This window comes from Apodemus sylvaticus, chromosome 13 (assembly GCF_947179515.1).
Source record: "Apodemus sylvaticus chromosome 13, mApoSyl1.1, whole genome shotgun sequence".
Taxonomy (NCBI): Eukaryota; Metazoa; Chordata; class Mammalia; order Rodentia; family Muridae; genus Apodemus; species Apodemus sylvaticus.
The window spans coordinates 3,128,450-3,149,894 of NC_067484.1; the positions used below are offsets into that span (position 1 = coordinate 3,128,450).

Consider the following 21,445-nt stretch of genomic DNA (forward strand, 5'->3'; position numbering starts at 1 on the left):
TTGAGTTTTTAAAGTTGTAATTAAAATTACTTGAATTATTATTGAATTTTTCCAGCGAAAATATTTTTATGTTCCAGTTATTTCTCTTCTAGGAATAGCCATTTCTAAGTCAAGAAGATAGGCTTTAAAAGTTTTGATTGCTTTAGAAAGGTTTTACAGGTCGGCTTCCTTTGCTTCTGTTTTTTTCACCTCACCTCTTATGGTCAGGGAACAGGACAATGAATTTAGAACAGGATCTGAGACATTGTTGTATATTTTTTGTTAGTTAATATTTGTTAGGTCACCGCACACTTACCATTATCATGCTTACTGAATCATTCAATTCAGGGAAGGCTTTTAAACAATACACACAAGGTATTAAAGTACTTTTAATAGATACCCAAATATGTTGAAAGAGTATCCTATAATTTACTTGTTTACTTAAAAATATGTATTTACTTTTATTTAAAAATTAATTTATAAAATGTGTTTCTAAGTTTGCTCAGCATTGTAATACTCTAGCTTTGTTTCTTAGCAGGACAGCCAGAGTAACCACCATTATTCTAATGGAGGCTTTGATTTCCTCACTCTGTAAAGAATGGCTTGCAGGTTAGGGGAATTTAATGTTTGTATCCATGTGAAGTTGTTTCTGTTTTCAATGTCTTTATCAATGAGATTAAAATGAACCTTTCTGGGACTGGTGAGATGGCTCAGTGGTTAAGAACACTGACTGCTGTTCCAGAGGCCCTGAGTTCAAATACCAGCACCCACATGGTGGTTCACAACCATCTGTAATGGGATTCAATGCCCTCTTCTGGAGTGTCTTCTGAAGACAGCTACAGTGTACTTACATATAATAAATAAATAAATCTTAAAAAAAAGAACATTTTACATAGGGAGAAGTGCCATAGAAGCTACAGGAGGAACTCACATAGATATATTCACATAAATGTAAAGAAAGTCTTTGCTTAGGCTGGCCCAAAACTTAATTTGTAGCTCTCAGCTACAAATTGCCATATTTCATTCTTCAAACAACTAAATTTTCTCATGTCAGCATCTACTCTTTCAAAGTATACTAAATAGGTATGTAATTTTTTTTCATATCCTGGTACTATAATATTTCTTTCATTTTGAGTTTTTAAAGTTGTAATTAAAATTACTTGAATTATTATTGAATTTTTCCAGCGAAAATATTTTTATGTTCCAGTTATCTCAGCTTTGGCTTGGAGATCTTTCTGTCTTAGCCTCCTGAGTGCTGAGGTTACAGGCATGAACCACCACCCTAGCTTTTAAAAAAATTTTTTATGGGGGGGCTCAAAAGTGACCACAAAGCAAACAAACCTACAAGAATATTTAAATTAAAAGTCAGTGATAAAGCAGAAATGACTCAGAAGACACTATATCAGTAAAGCCACCCAGACAGGTGACAGCTCATGAAAATTGTAAACCTGGGCTTCATTTTATAACCTGATAGCAGTTCAGCAATTTGGGGGTGTCCTTTCTAGTCGTCGTCCCCCTCCCCCTGGGGGCATTCATTTTAGCTGGTGTCTGCCTCTTCTAGGTAACTCAGAATGTGTGAGAGTAACTCTCAGCAGTCTTTACATTATGCATATGCTTGGGAAAAGAGGAGCCTAGTGAATCTAATGAGTTTCAAGGATTTCTTGAAGGTGTTTTGAGTAGTTTACTCCCACAATTTAAGGAGTGTCCTTGCTGCATACAATGTTTAACTTCTCTATAAATGTCCTGTCTTAAATCATATGGTTTCACTTTCTTTTGTCTCATTCCATGTCTTGAAGAGTTGCCCTCCAATTTGGAAGGGTTTAATGATGGAAGAAACTGTGAGGCAACGTGAGAATGTCAGGAGTCCAGATCAGTAGAGGATGAATAGGATTGAGATACAGTAAAATCTTAGAGGACGGGTTTGGTTTGTCAAAGAAATTTGGTTACACCCCATAAGAGAATAGAGGCACAGAAAGTCCTTTACTTTTTAAAAAAGTTGTGCAAGTTTTTTCCTTTCTTACTCTAACTTGGTTTATGGTGGCCTATTCAAATTCTTAGACTATGTTTATTTCCACATGTGTTTCCACTAGAAGACTTTGTAAATTTTTTGTTGGGATTGTAAATTCATTTAAATTTTTTTGTTATATTTATCCATGTATTAGTTTTCTTTTGCTGTGATAAAATACCTTGGCCAAATGCAACTTAGAGAAGAATTTATTTTGACTGTGGTTCCAGAAGAATATAATGTCAAGGGTGTGGGGCTGTGGAACATAGCAGCATATGGCCAAAATAGGAATTATCTCTTAGTGATAGACTTCTTTTAGCAATGTCAAATCTTATAAAGTTTTCATAACATCTTCAAAATGGCAACAACAGCTGGTGACCAAGTATTCAAATACATGAGCCTGTTGGGGACATTTTAGTTTAAACCACCCCAATGTGTTTATTGTGTGTTTAATGTGCTCATGTGGAGGTTAGAGGACAACTTGTGGAAATTGGTACTCTTCCTTCTACCATGTAATGGTTTCAGGGCTTGAATTCAGATCATCAGACTTGGTGGCAGTCTACTGAGCCATCTCACTACTTCAAATTCACCTTTTTTAAAAAGATAGACTTATTAATTAATTAGCTAATTAATTAATATATGAGCACATTGTAGCTGTCTTCAGACACACCAGAAGGGGGTATCAGATCCATTTACACATGGTTGTAAGCCACCCTGTGGTTGCTGGGAATTGAACTCAGGACCTCTGGAAGAGCACTCAGTGCTCTTAACTGCTGAACCATCTCTCCAGATTCCCCAAATTTATTTTTTAAATATTTTCATGTTTAATAATTGTTTTCTATAGTTAGCTGGGAAGTCTATTACAGTTGTGCTAACTGTATAAACTGCTTTATCACTGACTTTTAAATATTCTTGTAGATTTGTTTGCTTTGTGGTACCAGGGGTTGAACCTATGTCCTTAAACATGCTAGGCAAGTTTGCAAGAGCTAGAGGGGCATTCTGTCTTTCCCCTTTCTTTGTTTGTTTGTTTCTTTCTTTCTTTCTTCTTTCTTTCTTTCTTTCTTTCTTTCTTTCTTTCTTTCTTTCTTTCTCTCTCTCTCTCTCTCTCTCTCTCTCTCTCTCTCTCTCTCTCTCTCTCTCTCTCTCTTTCTTTTCTTTTCCTTCCTTCCTTCCTTCCTTCCTTCCTTCCTTCCTTCCTTCCTTCCTTCCTTCCTTCCTTCCTTCCTTCCTTCCTCCTCTTTTCTAATGCCAAAACTGGTTTTGAATTCACTCTGTAGCCCAGATTGGATTTGAACCCTAGGTATTCTCCATCAGGCTTGCTAGTTGCTGGAATTATAGGTCTTTCTGTGCTACAGTGTTTACCTGTAGGTTTCTAAAAGTTAATTATATATTAAGAATTATTTGTTAACAATGAGGGTTTGCCTGCATGTATGTGTGTATATATGTATACATACATACCATGTGTAGGCCTAGTGTCTTAAGAAAGCCAGAAAAGAGCATTGGGTTCCCTTGAATTGGAGTTACAAGTGATTGTGAGCTTCCATGTGTGTGCTGTATACTATGCAAGAGCAGCAAGGACCAATGTGCCATCTGTCCAGTCCCCCTTATGGATTATTTTAAAAATATCTTAAGGCTGGGGATGATGGTATATCCTTTTAATCCCAACATTTCAGAGGCAGAGGCTGGTGGATCTCTTGAGTTCAAGGCCAGCCAGAGACCCTGTCTCAAAAAATATTTTTTTTTATTTTAAAAAAAGTGTATATGTGTATGTACACATAACATGCCAGTGCATATGTGTGCATGTGAAGGCCAGAGAACAACCTTATATGTTGTCTTCAGGACACTTTCTATTTCCTTTGAGATAGGTGATCAGAGAGCCACAGGGATTCTCTAGTTTTGGCTTCTTCAAGACTAGGATTACAACTAACTATGTGCCGTTTGTAACCCTGGTAATTCTTTGTGGGTTCTGGGATCAAACTTAGGTTCTGGTGCTTATAAGTCAAGTGTGGAGCCATCCTCTTAGCCTCCAGGTATAGTTTTTAATCTTCTCAAATAATTCATGGCTTGCTTTGCAACTTATCTTTTGTCTTTTAGAACTATGAAGATACTGAACAACTGTTCTTCATGCAGTGCTCAGCAGTGTCCATATTGATTGTGTCTATAAATTTGTGGGGCAAATTACCACTTGTTTTCAGAAAACGTGTAAATCATCTTCACCTTCACTTTTCTGTTGCATAGAAACAATCTCCTTTCCCCTACCCCCAAGACAGTGTTCGTTTCTCTGTGTAGCCCTGGTTGTCCTGGTACTCCCTCTGTAGACCAGGCTGGCCTGGAACTCAAGATATAGGCCTGTTTTTGCCTCCCAAGTACTGCAAATAGAGGTTTGCATCACTACCTCCCAGCTGAGGGTTTTTTTTTTTTTTTTTGGCTTAAATTTATGTGTATGTGTGTTTTGCCTTTATGTATGTTAGCATGAGCCCACTGAGCTAACATAAAAGCAATCTTTTCTTAAAAAAAGATTTATTTATTATATCTAAGTACACTATAGCTGTCTTCATACACACTAGAAGAGAGGGCATCAGATTTCATTACAGATGGTTGGGAACCACCTTGTGGTTGCTGGAATTTGAACTCAGGACCTTTGGAAGAGCAGTCAATGCTCTTAACTGCTGAGCCATCTCTCCAGTCCCATGAAAACAATCTTAATGTGTGCTTTTTTTTATGGCTTTGTTCATTGTTAAGTTGTTTTGGTTTTCGCACTTGCACTATGACCACTTTTATTGTTCTCTTTCCTCTCCCCTACTGCTTGTTTCCTTCCACTTCTCAAATAGTATTCCTTCTATATTCATGATATACAAACACATGCAAATATACTTATGTGCACATATACATGCATAATATAGTCTTGAGAGATTTATAAGACAAAACATTAAATATTTATCTTAGTTTAGCTTATTTCACTCAACATATGATGGGTTCTATTTCCATTTATTATCTTGCAAGTTACATATTTCACTCCTTTTTTAAAATGTTAAATTATTACTTTTTTGAAACTGTTATATTTTATGGGTAAGTATTTGCACAGTTGTACTACAGAGTGCTTGTAGAAGTCAGAGAACAAGTTTGTCAAGTTGTTTTTCTTCTTTCACTTTCATGTTGATTCTGCTTATTAAATTTGCTGTTGGTCTTGTATGACAAGTACTTTGCCCTTTAAGCCACTGTATCCTTTATAGCTGAATAAAATTCCATTTTGTAGACATAATTACATTTTATTTGTCTTCATCTATTGATGGACATTTAAGCTGACTTGTATCTTTAATAGTGAATAGAATTGCAGTAAGTATTGTGCGCGCAGGTACCTTTTGTGGTAATGCTGTTTTTGGATTCTTTTGGGTATATACATAGGATTGATGTAGCTGGATAGGACAGTCCTAGTTTTTGAGGTTATAAAGAACCTCCATACTTCGTCCATAATGGCCACATATATTTTCATCCCCTCATTCCCTTTTGCTCTTTTATTTTGTTTCATGTGCTTTCCTAGGCCTCCTGCCTATACTCATTGTTTTTATATAATGTCTTATTTTCTTCAAAGCTTCTTAATGGTGAAAAGGCCCAGAATACCTTTCAGTAAAGATTATATTGATTGCATGTATACCATTTCTGAATGGTCAGAACTCTCCCTTTTATTACTAGAAAGTGAATAAGGGATAAAGTCAGTCATGATTCGGATCACAGAAGTATATTATTTCCATCACCTTAGATGGAAAAGATTTGAAAATGAATTTAAAGCATGATAGAGGGATATACCAGAAAGTGAATCAATATGCATCTGTATATTCATTACTTTCTTTGTGGCTATGATCAATACAGAATCATCTTAAGGAAAAGTTCGTTTTGTTTGGATCATGGTTCTATTTCTCCTCCCCCCCCACCAAGATTCTACCGCTTACCACCCACCCAATTGCTTATGGTTTTAAAAAGTATAGTTTTTCATGGTCAGGAATAGTGTTGCAGCAGGAAGATAGATCACTTTCCTGGAGCTCTTTGTAGCCTAATGGATCAGGATTCAGAGCATTTGTGCTAGAACCAGAAATTACTATCACCTTTAAAGCCTTGTCTCACCAGTCCACTTCGGCTAGTTAGGCCACAATCCTCAAATTTTCACAACTTCCCAAAACAGCAGCACCAGCTGGTGGCCAAATGCTCCACGTGTGAACATACATGATGTTTCATATATTTTTAAACCATAATAGAGTGTATCATAGCTGGTTCAATACTGTCTTACTTGATATGCCTTGTATTGAACCTGGTATGGCCTGATGCTTAGCTTAGATTATTTTCTCCCATACACCTAGGTCTAAGAAGTAGTGGAAGATTTGCAGGGGTAGGGGCTGTTGAAATCTCTAGCTTTGGCTGTCCAGGAACTTGCTCTGTAGAACAGGCTAGCTTTGAACTCACAGATCTGCCTGCCTCTGCTTTAAAGGCTTGTACCACCACACCCGGCTTGATTTTTTTTAAAAATAGGTTTATTGTGTGTGTATGATTATATTGCCTGGATATTTGTAAGTGTACCACCCTTGGCCAGAAAAGGTTATTGGACCTCTTAGATCTTTAGTTATAGGTGGTTGTGAGCTGCCACATAGGTGCTAAGACTGAACCTGGGTCCTTTGCAAGAATAGTAAGTGTTCTTAGGTGCTGAACCAGCTCTCTAGCTCTCAATGCTCTCTCTCTCTCTCTCTCTCTCTCTCTCTCTCTCTCTCTCTCTCTCTCTCCTCCCTCCTTCCGTCCCTCCCTCTCCTTCTCCCTCCTCTCTCCATCTCCCTCCTTCCCACACTCTCTCCCTCCCTCCCTCCCTCCTCTCAAAAGAATGATTTTACATCATATGTATGAGTGTTTTGCCTACTGAGTCATTGCTCTAGCTCTCTCAACAGTGTTTTAGAATACATATATTTGAGTGTTTGTTTTGTATACTGTTTGTATTTTTATAAATATTCTATAGTTACATGAAAATAGATTACTACTTAATCATATAAGTATTTTTACTTTATTATTCAAGGTGATATATTTCTGTATAGGTGACTGTTATTCTGACCTATGTGACTTAAGTTTTCATGTCATGCTTGTCTCAACCAAAAAATATCCAGCCAAATTATTTTGGTACTCATCAATTCAATTTTTAGATAAAAACAGTACTCTTGTACTTGACCAAATCATCAGTCCATGCAGTTACAGAGATTGAACCAATCTATGTATATATATAAAAGTACACATACATATGTATTAATTTGCCTTTTAATTTTTTTGTATGTATGGTTTACCTGCATATATTTTTGTATATTTTGTGCATGCCTGGTGCACATAGAGTCTAGAAGAGGGTATCTGATCTCTGAAAATTGTAGTTACAGATGGCTATGAGCCACGATTTGGTTGCTGGAACCAAACCTAGGTACCTTCACAAGTAATAAATATTCTTAACTGCTGAGCAATCGTGTATATTTTTAGGCTTGTGGTAATATTTTTAGTTTTGGGTGTTTGTGTGGACTCAGTAATTATTATTTGTGCTTCGGATTACAAAATTCATTTTTAGCAGTACAAGAAGCAGGCCAGAGAGATGGGTCACTGGGTAAGGGTTCCTGTCCCGAAGCCTGACCACGAAAATTCAATTCATATGGTAGAAAGGGAGAACTAAGTCCTGCAAGCTGTCCTTTAACTTCCACATGTACAGTATGGTGCAGTGTACATGTTCACACTATAAATGATGTAAAAAAGAAAAAAAAATTAAGAAACAAGTTCTAAGGTTCATCCACAATCTTGCTCATCCTAGTTTGATTTCTTTGACTTCCTTATTCTTTGTATCACACTTTGCTTTAGAATTCTGTAGTTTTGTCACTACCAGCTATGCATTGTTATAGAGAAATAAATCTGAGACCAACTTGATTCTTCTGCCCACATTTTTTTTTTACTTGATTTCCTTCTCCTAGATGCCCATGTTATTGCTTTAAGTTTAGTACTTCTTGCTCAAATATGTTCTATTTATTCTATATTTTTATTTTCTTGTGAATTAGTTTAGGCTGTATTTATTACGGAAAGCTTATATATGACTTTTAAACACTGAGACATTTCTCTAGCTTCAACTTTTATAGTTAGTCATTTTTATTTTTTAAACTACATTTTAAAAGTAAACTTATACAGTATCTTATTGTCAGCGTTTTGAGATACAGGTAAAGGAGACAGTTTCACACTGTCTACCTCAGCAGCCTAACATATTCCCAAAGAGTTTTAGGAAAATTGACTCAAGCCAAACCAGCATTTGTGAATTTGACTTGAAAAGAAGTCAGGACTAGACAGCATATTATGAAGCAGACAGAGTTTAGTAAACATTTTAATACAGGTTTAAGCATGTATTAATAGGTGTCTTGTAGGTTTACAAATGGTGAGGAAAAAAGTCTTCCCTCAGGAATATTGGAAGTTAGAATATTTTTACTGTAAGCAGGGAGTCAGGGGAGGAGGGCTCACAGCAACTCTCATTAGAAACATAGTTTGGATGATGTTTGGAGCTGGCTAGTATTTTTCTTAAAAGGTGGTAGCGAAGGTATAGGCTTGTTCTTGAGATTCTTTTGTTTTGTTTTGTTTTTTGTTTTTTGTTTTTTTTTTTTTAATTTGGTTTTTTCGAGACAGGGTTTCCCTGTATAGCCCTGACTGTCCTGGAGCTCACTCTGTAGACCAGGCTGGCCTCGAACTCAGAAATCCGCCTGCCTCTGCCTCCCAGAGTGCTGGGATTACAGGCGTGTGCCACCACTGCCCTGCTCTCCATGCTGTCTTAACTACCCGTCAACTCAAAGACCCTCCTTCTACTTCCTGAGACTGTTCTTGAGATTCTAAAGAACATTGTATTTGTTAGACTATGGGAAGACAATGGATAATTAACATTTTCTACATGTATCCTAAGATAGGACAATATTTTGTGTCTTCTTTTGGTGATGAGGAAACAGCTCAGTCAGTAAATTGCCTGTTCCAAAGCTTGAGAGGATCCCAGTTTAGATTCCCTGCAGGGACTTAATGCTAGAAGGGCCAGGGGCAGCCCTGGAGCTCATTGGTTAGCCAATTTACTCAAATCAGTGAGCTCAAAGTTCAGCGAGAGACCCTGTCTCAAATCTGAAACCACCAGCTGTTGGTCCTTGCCTTCCAGACTCAAGCACTTATATGCACACATCTTATTTTTCTGTTTTATAATACCACTATAGGTTTTATCCTACTTTATGGATAAGAAAATGAAGCTTGGGAAAAAAAATGAGATGACTAAATTTGGCAAGACTAAGAAGAATTGAAATGCAGACTTAGTCCTGACATATAATACCATATAATGTATATGATCTTCTGTTCTCAGGAATTCCTGCTGCATCAGATTTCAGCAGAGAAGTATGCTGATGATGTTGTATTTAAGCACGAGCTACAACATACAAAGGGCATCAGGATATGTCTAGATAAACTCATCAGGATATGTTTAGAATATAAGAGTCATTTAAGTTTGTAGGGAGAGAGAAAGAATGAGAATTTAGATGACTTTGACAACAGAACAGCTTTATTTAACCTGAGAATGACACACCATGGTCAGATGTAGGTGGTAGAATGTACCTGTTAATTCTAAGGAAGAAAATCCTTTTGGCAGAATATTAGAAAGTCTTTATAAATATGGAATGACTGTTTTTTGCCTGTCTGCTCCATGGTCCCCCCCCCCTTTTTTTTAACCAGTTAGGAAGTCAGCTCACTGTAGCCTATGACTCAAATGTAAAGAAAAATATTCTAATTGTAAGCAGTTTTAATGTTGATTAGAAATCTATAAAGATTATTAGATTGGATCTTTAAAAAAAACTATAGTAGAAATGTAATAAATTTTTTGCAGTTGTTTGTTGATATATCACTTTATTAGTTACTTTTCTATTACTGTGAAAAAACACCATGACCAAGGCAATTTATAAAAGAAAGTGTTTAATTGGGCTTACAGTTCCAGAGGATTAGACTTTATGATGGTTGAATAAAGGCATGGTGGCAGGAACACCTGAGAATTTGACTCTTAAACAGCAAGCAAGAGACACAGTGCTAATCTCAATGCTCACTGCTGCTGACACATCTCCTCCATTAAGGCCATACCTCCTAATCCTTCCCAAACAGTTCTACAAACTGGGAACCAGGTATATGAACATGAGCCTATGAGGGCTGTTCTCATTCAAACCACCACTGGTATTTTTCCAATATTGATTTATTAATGAAGGTTGAGGAAATGATTGTTTGTGTAGTTACAGTAATTACAAAACACACCTCTTTTCTGTTTCTCAACACTATTACAGTAGATGTGTAGCAATTCCTGTGATAGAGTGGTAACATTATTTTGGTAAATCATAATTTACTTAAGAGAATCTACAGAATATTTAGATAAAAGGTTTTATATGTTACCTTAATGGTTTAAAGAATTGGGCATGATGGTGCACTTCTGTAATTTCAATTCTAAGTTGAGGCAGGATTATAAATTCAACGCTAGCCTGGACTACATAGTGAGACTTTACCTCAGAAAGCCAGAAACTTGCAAAGATGGAAAGTTAAAAAAAAAAAGATTCAAAGAGGATCTGCTGTAAAGATGGGACTCTAAGTTTGGGGTCATGGTTTTTGCCTTTAACCCTAGTGCTGGGGCACTAGGGAGGCAGAGCAGGCTATCTAGGGACAGACAGTGAGACCTTGTCTAAAAAACCAAAATGTTTATTTTTATTATTACTATCATCATTGTTATTTGTTTGTTTGTTTATTATTGAGACAGGGTTTTTCTGCATAGCCCTGGCTATCCTAGAACTTGTTATATAGACTAAGCTGGCCTGGATCTCAGAAATTCGCTCACTTACCTCTGCCTCCCAAGTGCTGAGATTAAAGGCATGTGCCACCACTGCCTGGCAGATATTTCTTAATATCTGTTATCTAGTCAGATTTCATATATTCAGTTAACTCATAAACATCTCTTACCTCTTTAATGTTTAGATTCTATAGAAAATTGCTTGCAATCCCAGGTCTTGTCCTTATAATTTCTCACATGTAGCTTCTATTAGTTATATTCATAACAGGGATTCTCTTAACGTGTTTCTCTGTGTGTTTTATATTTGACTCTTTTTTGTTGTTGTTGTTGTTGTTTGTTTTTTTTGTTTTTTTTGTTTTTTTGTTTTTTTTTTTGTTTTTTTTTGAGACAGGTTTCTTCCTGGTTGTCCTGGAACTCACTCTACTGTAGACCAGGCTGGCCTTGAACTCAGAAATCCGCCTGCCTCTGCCTCCCAAGTGCTAGGATTACAGGTGTGCACCACCACGCCCCGTTTTATATTTGACTCTTACTATGAGCTTTGAACAGGTTCAGTTTTGCTACATGAGATTACCTCAAAAATAATGACTTTTATCTTTTAAAGATTTATTTGGCTTATTCATTTTACATAGAAATTTTAAAAAATGTAGAAAAAGTAATAAAGTGACATTTCTGAAACTTTTCAGCTTAATGTATTTTTATTTTTTAAGCCAGAGGACAATCTTGCTTTAAAAGAAAAAAAGCAAAACAAGTCCCAAAAACCCAGAGAAGGCAAACTTTAAATTTCTGCAGTTTCTTAAAGTAGGAAGATAAAAAGGAGGAAGAAGAAGCTATGTCTTTTGAATCAGGAAAAGTTAAATTTGTTTGAGTAATTCAGAAAATTGTGCATGTTCAACTTAGCCATACCCAGGGGCTCCATAAACAATCGCATAACTGGAGTTTTTTAGAGAGAAATGTTATTTGATAACATAATTATTATTTCAGTATTTGATAATAGAGTGCAAGGTTCTTCTACTTTCTTTGGTTTTCAAAATAATGTATTGCTTGCACAGAGTAGGCCAAGAATTGGATGATGAGATGGCTCTGTGGAAAAGATGTTGTTACCAAGCCTGCTGACCTGAGATTGATTCTTTACATGGTTGAAGAAGTATATCCCTCCCTCCCATCCTTTTTTCTCTGTAGCTTTGGCTGTCCTGGAACACATTCTATACACCAGGCTAGCCTTGATCTCACAGATATCTGTTTGCCTCTGCCTCCTGAGTGCTGGCATTAAGCCAGCTGTGGGATAAGACCCAAATCAAAATGACAAAATGGTTTACTAGCACCTAATTATAACAGCCATGGCTGGTTGGTTTTGTGTGTGTATGTTAGTTACTCATGTATTGAACTACATTTGTCTATCCTTCACGGTTATTATTCATACTAATACTCAACTCATAACATTTTTAGCCAGTGGGGCTTCTAACTGATAGCTTTCGTTTTATTTAGTATTGAGAAGAGCCTAACACATTTTATTGAGTATTGAGAAGAGCCTAACATATTTTTTCCTTATGCCTCAGACTTAGAATCTGTCATTTCTTCACAAAACCCTGCTTCACTGTTAGCTGTAAATTTGTATTAGAAGACCATATTGTGGATACTAGGAATGTTCATCATACTGAGATGACTGTTTCCCTGAACCTTTTCTGGTGTATAAGCCTAGTTTTTAAAAAAACACTTTATGAATTTGTATTGATCCTAATAATTCATGTTTGTTCACTTTTCATATGCTCTCATCTTTTTAGAGACATGTCTGACAGGATCTTCTTTTCCCACCCTCCAAAAGCTGAAATCAGAGAGTATACACTATTATGCTTACTCTTAGTTTTTGTGGATTCATGCCTCTCCCCCTGCCCCAAATTAGTTGATTATTTCTCAGAGCGAGGTCTGATTCTATAGCCTGGGCTGCAAGGGAAGATCCTATTTAAAACAACAGCAGCAATAACCACAACCATTATAGTGTCATATGTCTGTAGTCTTAGCAAAGAGGCTAAAGGGTAAGGCCAGCCAGTCTACATACAAATTTCAGGCCCACTAAGACAAAATCGTGCCTTAAAAAAAACAAAACAAAACCAAAAAAACCTGAAAAATCAACCAAATAAAACTACTTGATTGCATGAATTTCATTTGCTCGTGGCTATGGCTACTGTAATTTTTCTATCTATCGAAACCTTAGAGAAACAATTTCCACTTGCACTTTTCCACCTTAACCTTGTTAGTGTTGTTCTAGTTATCTTTACTGCTTATGCTGAAGACGGTTTTGGCTCTCTTTTTTGAACCCAATGGCCTTAATTGAGATAGTGTTTCCATGCTGTAGAAGAGTGAACTTATCATTGTTGGCTATTTACTCTGTTAAACATATTAGCTTCTTTGTTTTCCTGCTTTCCTCTCTGGCAAAAACCCTGATATATTCTGAGGATGTCTCTCAGTGGTAGAAGACTTGCCTAGTGTATGCAAGGTCCAAAGTACAGTCTATAACTCTGCAAAGACAGCCCCTCTCCCAACATATACAACATATATGTGCTGTAGAAATTTAACATTAAGTAAGTTTCCCCCTTTCAAACAAGTATCTCATCTTGTGTTTCCTATTTTAATACATTTGTGTCATTTTAAGAATTAAGATGAGATATACTATGTTCAAATGTAATAAACAACATATATACAAATAATAGTAGATAAACATATCTATGTTCACAGTATTATACAACCATTAACCTTTTCTAGTTTCAAAACCATTTCACCACTTCATCAAGTATCTTCAGTGTTTGTGTTATTTATAAGTATGTACCAACATGCCTAGCATGGTTTTTAAAGAATGACTGCTATCTTTTTAACTATGTATACATTTGTGTCTGTATATGGGTTTGTGCATTTGAGGCCAGAAGATGGCATCGTCTCCCCTAGAGTTGGAGTTACACCTAGTATGGGTATTGGGAATCAAACTCAAGTTCTCTGCAACTGCTATATCATCTTTTTCTTTTTTTCTTTTCCTCTCTTTTCCTTTCTTTCTTTCTTTTCCTTTTTTTAGATTTATTTATTTATTTTATGTATATGAGTACAATGTAATTGTCTTCAGATACCAGAAGAGGGCATCGGATCCTATAATAGGTGGTTGTGAGCCACCATATGGTTGCTGGGAATTGAACTCAGGACATCTGGAAGAGCAGTTAGTGCTCTTAAATAACGAACCATCTCTCAAGCTCCCTGGTATATCATCTTTTAAGCTCTGAGCCATCTATCCAACTTTTTTTTTTTTTTTTTTTTTTTTGGTTTTTTGAGACAGGGTTTCTCTGTGTAGTCCTGGCTGTCCTGTAACTCACTCTGTAGACCAGGCTGGCCTCGAACTCAGAAACCCACTTGCCTCTGCCTCCCAAGTGCTGGGATTACAGGCGTGCGCCACCACGCCTGGCTATCTATCCAACTTCTAAAACTGGTTTTTGAACATTTAAACCTCCCAAGCTCGCCCTACTTTTTGAAAATGTATTAAGAACAAATACATTCCAATTCTTCCAAGGGTTATCATTGCTCCATGTATGAAGTTGAAACTTAATATGGCTAACAAACGCCTTTACTTTCCAGTTTTTGCCATTTTGTCTTGTTTCATTTATGCCTCCTTGTTCAGTATAGGCCAAGTTCTTCATTGTAGATATTCTATAAGTCTTTCTCTTTCCCTTTCTCCCTCCAAGGCAGGGTCTCATTATTAGTCACAGTCATTTTGCAACTTAACCCACCTCTACTTCCCATGTTCTGGAATAAAATGTGTGTGTCCCTCTGTGCTGCACCCCCTTCCCCCTTTTTAAACTTTTGAGACTAGACATCACAATATAGACTTGGCTGGCCTCAGAGTTGTGGTGCTCTTCCTGCCTTTTTTTTTTTTTTTAAGCTATTAAAGATTGTTATATGCCCTTCTTTTGTACTTCTTTAACCCCTATTCCTTGTACTACTTTTAGGTTACCTATTTTACATTGTCCTTACTTATATATTTTTCTGGAACAATGAACCCATGATAGTCAAATGCTAGGTAATACAATACAGGCTGCAACTATAATGAATAGGATTTTTAACAGAAGTCAAGATTATTTAATAAATTATTTTTAAAAAGGTTTCAAAGATAGGAGGGCAGTTCTTGAGCTAGACCTCAAAGGAACCATTCCCATCAACACTAAAGTGTGTATGTGTATTCTTTTTTAGTAGCTAGCAACATAGTTGGGATTCAGTGAAAGGTATATGATTATAAACATAATAAGTTTAAAATGCAAATCATATCTTAATGGTATTTTAAAATACAGATTTTATCTGTTTGCTTTGCTTATTAGATTTATAAAATCTGTGTTCAAAATCCAAGAAAAGAAGTTCTTTGTGTTAAAATACAATTTAATTCTTTATTTTTATCATTTTGTTGTTGTTGTCTGCATGTTGTGATGTACATTAATTACTTTATTGTTAGTTGGACAAAATAATTGATCAAAACAGCTTTAGGAAGAATTGTTTATGGTTCATCAATTATTTAGTTCGTCATGCTTGGTAAGGTATTATAGCTGCAATGTGACAGCAGTAAAATGATGGGAGTGGGTATGAGTCTTGTATTCTGTTTCACAATCCTTTTAGAATAGTTCCAACCACATTCCAAATTAAACTGTTTTAGAAGCACCCTCAGACATGCACAAGAGGTGTGTCTCCCAAGTAATTTCAAATTCCAGTAGATTGACAAATGAAGATGGACCTAATAGCCCTATATGAAGTTGTAATTGTTGAACTAAAACCACCTTTGATTGCTCAAAGTTATGGAGTTAGTGCTTCCATAGTTACCAGCACACTGTTTGGCATTTTATAATACTCTGTGTTGTATTATATTTGCTTTCATGATTAGATGGCTTATCTTGATGATGGGCAAGTACTGTATGAGAATCATGTACTCATTTAGATTTCTGGCAAGTCCTTTCTAAACTGCTCTTAAACATGTTTTGTCCTTACTCACTGCCCAGTTTGAATCAGTCAGTCCTCAGCTCTCTTGACAAAATAATAACTTTTCTGGTGATTGTTGTGTATACTTACTATCATGATTCTTATCCTGCCTTCAAAGATGATAGTATATTAAAATTATCAAATTATATAGTATACCTATTATATATACCTATAGGTATATATAGTATACCTCTAATGTCAGTTACACTTACTTAAGGCTATTTGAAAAACTCATGCGATCTGCCCATTACAAAGACATCCTTATTTTATTACGTCCATCTCTGTAAACTCTTAAGGTTATACTCTTCCTAACCTGTTGTTTGATGATCCTTTGTTGGCCTTTGTTTTTCTACCTTACTAGTTCCTTGTCTCGATTCTTAATTTTCTGCCCTCATCATCTATTCTTCATGGCAGAACACTGTTTAGAAGAGAAGAATCTTATGATACCATCACTATTTCTGTAGGCACCAGCTATTCTTAGAAAGCTATTCCTGTTGCATAGTTGAATGTACCTCAAGGCATCATGGCAATCAGACAGATGTTAATGTAAGTAAGAGTTGAAAACACTCGGCAATTCTGACGTAAAAGTGCTTTTGGTTGTTTTTTAAGAATTAGTCTTAAAGGCTATAGAAAACTTGCCATTTCTGATTTGATTTGACTTTTGATTTTCTTTCAACTAAAATCTCTTGTGAGAATCAGCCTTATTTGCATTTTGATTGCCTCTCATAAAACCTACCCAGAATGCTAAGAGCTTTGGTTGAATCCCAAGGTAGATGTAGGAAGACAAAACAATTCCATCTGGATAGGTTAATATACCCATGGCTTCCTTGTTGTATGGAAATGTTATAGTTATGAAGTAGCATTTTAATAGTTTTCATAGTTTATAGCTTATTTATGGTCATACTTTACCTGTTGGAGAAAAACTGTTTTAAAGTTTTTATTGAAATTTTCTTTTTCCACAGAACTCAACAAAAATCCAGTGGGAGGCTTTTCAGCAGGTTTAATAGACGACAATGATCTCTATTGTTGGGAAGTCCTTATTATTGGTCCTCCAGATACACTTTAGTAAGTATACTGGAACTGACATCTTCACTCCTTCAACTAAAATTAAAACTTAATTTTGAAAATTGAAAAAAATTCTAAAGTAGCAAGCAAAATGGTTATATCGAGTATCATTTCAATGTGATCATGTGTAGAGCCTTTGTGTTATGCTTGAAGCTCTAATGTCTAAAACATGTTTTTAAAAAGATAGCTTCAGAAATTTAAGCTATGTTGCTGCTGGAATAAATATGTTATGAAAAGCTTTTTCTAGTGAGGTTATATGTAACCCTCCCCCCCCCCCCACCACACACACACACACACAGGGTTTTTCTGTGTAGCCCTGGCTGTCCTGGAACTTTCTCTGTAGACCAGATTGACCTCAGAATCAGAGATCTGCGTGGTTCTGCCCCCTGAATCCTGGGATTTAAGATGTGTGCTATGTGCTACTATTGCCTGACTGTAAATAATTTACACACATACACACACACCCCTTCTATAATTTAGGATATTAATTTTTGTAAGCTTGGAGGAGAAGAGAAAATTTCATCTCTAATTATATCAAATAATTATCTAAGTCTAATTATCTATCTTAGACTTATCTAAGTCTAAGTTACTATGCTAATGTAGCTGACCTGCCTTCTGCTTTCCTCTGAAGCTAGAGAGTCTCAGGCACTTAGCACTTCACCCTAAAACAGCAGGAGATTAAGGACAGAATTAGTTGCTAGAGTCTTTTCCCCATTGTTCAGATGCCTCTTGCTTGTCAGTCTAAGGAGGAAGTTAGAAGCAATAAACTTCTATTGAACCAGGAGAAGAGAATAACACTTGCAGAAAGAAAAACTTTTACATAAGTGAATATGCATAATCTCACAGAAATTTATACACAGCTTCAAACATAACAGAGATTTCATTTCCACATTTTCACACAAATTCATACCTACATGCACATCTGATCCCAGCTTGCATGCATTCTCACAATTTCACACTAACACAAGTTTACAACAGAGAATGTTTACATGCATATCCATTAGAAGTAATTATCTAGCTAGACATCTATCATTTGTCTTCTCTACAGGTTCATAGAAAGTTTAAAACCATAACACACACACACATGCATACATTCTCACAATCACATACTTACACACACATCCATACTTACATATGCATATGGAGCAAAAGACCAGCACTGGTGCAGAAAGAACTCACTCATTCTGGATGAAAAATATTTATTGCATTGAGAAGGAAAAAGTTTCACCCTTTTAATGCTATGAATTAAATCCATGTTTGTAAAAAAAAAAAAAAAAAATAAGTCTAAGCCTGTTTTGTCCTTACCATGGGACCTGTCCTCTCCTATGGCAAGGCGAAGCCTGCCTGCTCCTTCTGTTCTCTGCAACATCTTTTTTTTTTCTTCTTTCCCTCTGCATCCTGCACATTGTTCTCTTAGTTATTTTATGTTACCTATAGTTTCTAAGTTATTCTACCCTCCATTCTCCTATTCTCCTTCTAATCTTGTTCTCTTATGACTAAAAACTTCTCCTCAGTTCAGTTCTTCTCTCAGCTCTGTTCCTCAAACCTAAATTCTTCTTTTCTCTCTTCTCTTTGTCTTCAGCCCTTAAAACATCTTTCAGAATACATAATCACACGTTACAAAGTTCAACATAAGTTCACACAAAATATCAAATCACCGATTGAAATAAGGAGTTTACAAAAGAGAATGTTTACATGCATATCCATTAGAAGTAATCATCTAGCTAGACATCTATCATTTGTCTTCACTACAGGTTAATAGGAAGTTTAAAACCATGACTAAGTTATAAGTGAAATTTCGTATAGATAAACCCAGTCAATATTTTATCTTCTGTCCTAACACCTATAATAAATCCTAGTTCCCTTTTTATGACCTTTGGTTGTATTACAACCTCTTGGCTCTGTGTAGGAGAATGTCTGGCTGCCATCTAAGAGTACTTAATAAAAGGGCTTAAAAGGGGAGAGTATAGGGGGTTAGGTGAGTGTGGGTAGGCGGCGTGGAGGAAGGTGTCCAGGCGGGCCCTTGCCTGGGCACCTCTGCGCCTGAGGGATCCCCCCCCCCACACATACACACAGGCATGGTATAGAATAGAGTTTATTCAGAGTAGGGGATGGAAGTTAGTGGTAGAGAGAGAGGCAGAGAGAGAGAGAGAGAGAGAGAGAGAGAGAGAGAGAGAGAGAGGGAGGGAGAGGGAGAGGGAGAGGGAGAGGGAGAGGGAGAGAGAACAGAGAGAGAGAGAATAGAGAGAGTTTAGTGGAGGCCGGCCATGACCATGTGGAGGGAGGAAGGAAGAGCCCCAGGGGCAGAGAGGTGAGAATGTGGAAGAGCTGAGAGCAAAAAGAGAAAGAGGAGGAGCAAGTAGCCCCTCTTATACTGGGCCAGATCTCTGGGGCAGGGCATACCTGGCTATTTCCAGGTAGGTGTGGGGTGGAGCTTAGACAGAACCCCAACACTTAACTGTGACACTTGGGAGACTGGCAGACTTTTCATTGCAGTTTTGACTATCAGAAAAGGACCTAATAGAAGTTCCACTATTAAAGAACTTAATAATCACAGATAAAATTTTAGGAATTGTTATAGCATCATCAATAAAACTTGTCATCTATTTGTCTGCATAGCAACACTATAAGACAGTACATCTTTGTGGATCTACAGAGATCTGCTCCAAAGGGGTGTGCTGTTTTAGATGGAGTCGGTTTATCAGAAACATTGCTGGAGCCACTCTTGGTGTATGCTTTTAATCCTATCAGGTGAACATCAGTGAATTCCTGGCCAGCGTGGTCTACATAGAGAATTTCAGAAGACCCTGTCTTAAAAAAAATTAGGTGATGTTATATGGTGATGCTTTTTAAGATTTAATGCATAAGTGATTAAAGAACAAATGTTATATAATTAAAATTCCATGAAAAAAATCCATTACATGACCTTAACATCCTTTTGTACTTAGAGAAACAATTCAATTTCTTTTTCTCACAGGAAAAACAGTGGCTCTGTCAGCAACCATGGCACAGGAAGGTCACCTTTTCATCCTGGTGCTAACATCCAGCTGGAGTGGCGGTATTACCAAAATAAAATCCTGAAAGGAGAAGCAGGTACACATGAGTGTTTAAAAGCCATGGTAAGCTCAGGATGTTGCTGGTGGTGTTGGTACCTTAGAAGTACAAGTAGAATTAGAATAATTAACAGTTTGAAGTTGAAGGTTTTAAGGATGCTAGTGACTGTAGAGAGAATGTCTTGTGTATTGTACTAAAAGAAAACTATGGCCTATAGGAAAGTGTAGAATACAAGATGAGACATTCAGAAGGCAGAAAGAATTCTGGGATAGAGCCAGGGATGAGATATTTGCCTGGAAAAATGTGACGAGACTGACACATGGTACCTGAGCCCAGGTAAGTAGTCATATGTCAGAAAGTAGATTTGAGTAAGTGGGTTATAATGTACTGTGGCCTAGTCAGAGAAGACTAGCTATAAGGCCAAGATATTTGTAAGTATACATATTTTGAGTCTGAGTTTTATTTCTGGGAGCATGGGGCTGGGAAGAAGACCTAGGTCCAAACTTCTACAAGTGACAACTTGAATCACAACAAAATCTAAATCTGAGCAGATGACCAGTGCATAGTTATGTTTTCTGGAATTGGATGATGGTGTTTTCCTGAAACCCAATCTACTGTGTATAAATTTAGATTGGGATTGAAAAGCATGGTGTGAATTGTTTTCATATTAACTAGAGAAGTTATTAGCCATTTGGCTTATGTCACAGTGAAGACACTGAAGTTTGTGTTCTTCAGTATTTTTAAGAATTTAAAGGTAGACACGGTGGTACCTAATCCCAGTCTTTGGGAGATAGCACCAGGAGAACAGTATTTTCAAGGGAAGGCTACATAGTAGGGAAACCCTGGTTTAAGAAAGGACACAACCTCTTTTGGAACCAGAATCTAAATGCCTCATTTGAGTGAACTTGTTTTTTAGAAGAAATATTTTCATAGCTGTCTTAGAAAACTAGTCTCTTTACATTCATAAGACCTTTATGTAGTTTTTATTCCTTGCATTACAATTTGAAAGAAATTGGAAATTCTTTTTCATTGGTTTCCTTGTGGAATAAATTGTTAAAACCACAAATCTTTAAAAAAAAAATCATTCTTTTAGAGAAGCATTTACCAGAAGACCGATATATAGCACAGTAGAAAGAATCTAGAGTTTGGTTTTATCCAAGTTACTTTGGTTTCCTGTTTTGTCAGATATAAAACACTGGGATTATTTTATAAAAGACCCAGATGAGGCAAAACAGAGTCTGGGCATCTGGATTTCTTTTCTGGAATTAGTCTTTCTTGATTGTAATCATCTGCTTACACATTGTATTGGGAAACATAATTGTAGGCACACATTTATACTTTATCTATCTATCTATCTATCTATCTATCTATCTATCTATCTATCTATCAGTTTTTCAAGTTTTCTAAGGCTTTTATTAGCTGTTATCTGTTTTCAGAAAATTTTGAGAGTTAGTGATTTTTGTCAGTATATCATGGGGTAACTTCCTGAACTTGTTTAG

The 21,445-nt window shown here is 36.4% G+C and overlaps 1 long non-coding RNA gene across 1 annotated transcript in view; it reads left to right on the forward strand.

Annotated features, from left to right (window-relative positions):
• Positions 1-21,445, forward strand: part of LOC127663598 (uncharacterized) — a 64,739-nt gene that overhangs the window by 41,497 nt on the left and 1,797 nt on the right. The window contains exons 5-6 of the long non-coding RNA XR_007972995.1: positions 16,790-16,892; positions 19,870-20,011. This is a non-coding gene — a long non-coding RNA (uncharacterized LOC127663598). The remainder of the gene's footprint in view (positions 1-16,789; positions 16,893-19,869; positions 20,012-21,445) is intronic.